The 1902-nt window shown below is 49.2% G+C and overlaps 2 non-coding genes across 2 annotated transcripts; one reads left to right on the top strand and one right to left on the bottom strand.

Moving 5' to 3' along the window:
* Positions 1–510: 510 nt before the first annotated feature.
* On the top strand, positions 511–629 carry LOC136278543 (5S ribosomal RNA). The gene has a single exon (XR_010716390.1). It is a non-coding gene; the product is annotated as a 5S ribosomal RNA (ribosomal RNA).
* A 1006-nt stretch (positions 630–1635) lies between these two features.
* Positions 1636–1799, bottom strand: LOC136278559 (U1 spliceosomal RNA). Its single transcript, XR_010716406.1, has one exon. It is a non-coding gene; the product is annotated as a U1 spliceosomal RNA (small nuclear RNA).
* Between the last annotated feature and the right edge of the window lie 103 nt (positions 1800–1902).

Genomic DNA, 1902 nt, shown 5'->3' with positions numbered 1-1902 from the left:
GATGCCGAAGCATGCCCTGGGTGAGGGGGGGTGGTCGAGGGAGCCTTCGGACAGGTTATGGTGGATAGGAGCAGGTCGCCACCACAAGCGCTTGCAGGGCCCGCAGACGGAACCAGGGGCTGAACCGTTTGGTATCTCCTCACTGTAAGATTTTAAAGCCAGATACACGCACCTACGGAGCTAAAACATTGTATAATAGGTTTTTAGGACACGTTATGTCTCTTGGGACCCCTCCCTCCCCTCCCTAGGGAATAGTGCTTCAAATCGATGCTCCTCAATGTGTTAACTGGGTTGAGGAAAATACATTAGGGGTAGGTAACGACTTCGGGGTTAGGGTAACCATTTCTTAGGGTTAGGGTAACAATTTCTTAGGGTTAGAGTATCGATTTCTTAGGGTTAGAGTAACGAAACTAGGGCTTTAGAATTTCAAATTCGCCTACACTCAGGGATGTGGCCGCTTTACAGCCTGAACCTGGCCGATAACAAGCAGAATTTCGACCCCATTTCCTCGTCTACGACCATACCACAGGGAAAGCACCGGTTCTCGTCCGATCACCGAAGTTAAGCCCTGTCGGGCGGGGTTAGTACTTGGATGGGTGACCGCCTGGGAATACCCCGTGTTGTAGGCTTCAATTTTTTTGTCTTGCGAACATCTCTAAACGTTTATCCCAATAAATAGCTCTCCATACACCACAATTTCACATAGAGAGCCGTAGGTGAGTGAGGAACAAAATCAAAGCAAAAAACGAGGGGGGGAAAACACCTTTTTGTTCAAAAATCGGCCAGCTAATGGCGAAAACTCTAGTGGCGATCGACTTTTCTTACAGAGCGCGCGCGAGCGAGTGAGCACGCGCGAGATGAACAGTTTATGATGTCAAATTCTACTTCTGTGATATCAAATCATTCCAAATAACGAACGAAAAAATGAATAGGAAAAAAACGCACACTTCTGAGACGCAGTTTTAAGCCATCGTGACGCGTGGCAAAACACTCGCACACTTCCAAGAGGAGGCGCGCCCCCCCCCCCCGAAAAACGGCACTGAAAGTCTGACAATGGTTGGATTCAGACTGGCAAACGAAATCGGGAAAAAGGTTCGATACTTTTACTACTCTGGCTAGTTTGTTTCCTTCCCTCGTTCAATTCGTTCACTCGCTTGCTCGCACAAAGGATACACTAACGATAGCAATAGCATTTCTAAAAAGCGGCTCCAGTGACAATAAAACCGCCTCCAAAAGGTTCAAAGTGTACTCACGGTCCAAGTCGAGATGCCCTTCTATGCTCGCTCGCGTCGGTCGATCGGCCCGTTTTGGTTTCCTTTCATTTCCTTTCCCTTCGCGCGCATAGCACAGCACGGCACGGCACGCACAACCTGCAAATACAAACGAACAGGACTTTACACACAATAGAGCAGACAGGCCTTGAACAAAAACAGCCAGCAAAGTTACGCACCGCCCCGAAACTCACCTTGTTTCCTTCCTCCAGTCTCTCCAATGCACTTCTACCCCTCCAAACGTGCCAACACCTTGGCCAGTTGTGCGTCCTTTGCTTTCTTTGCAAGTCTACCGGTCCACTGCAAAAGCAAAAATACCCTCGATAGTCAGTAAGAGGGCCATATAGACAGTTTGATGACTTTTGCGGGACGAGCGCGAACGCAGGTCCCCACTACCAGAAATTATACGCTCGAGTTACCCACATTTGGGGTAATCGCAAGGGTCAACCCAGTCGAAGTGCAATGAAAGGGCCTCGCCTTGAGAGGACTGCCTCCTTGATCACAGTACCTCCCGCGTCAGGTAAGTATTTTTTATATTAAGGTGAACGGCCAGGCTCCTAGTGCGGGTGGTAGTGCCTGCCGATCTCAGACCTAATCCAACCCATGGCTGAAAGTGCAATGCCTTTAGGGT

This window comes from Pocillopora verrucosa, unplaced genomic scaffold, assembly GCF_036669915.1.
Source record: "Pocillopora verrucosa isolate sample1 unplaced genomic scaffold, ASM3666991v2 scaffold_26, whole genome shotgun sequence".
NCBI classification, from domain to species: domain Eukaryota; kingdom Metazoa; phylum Cnidaria; class Anthozoa; order Scleractinia; family Pocilloporidae; genus Pocillopora; species Pocillopora verrucosa.
Note: the sequence above shows the minus strand (reverse complement) of the source record. Positions and strands in the feature narration are given on the sequence as shown.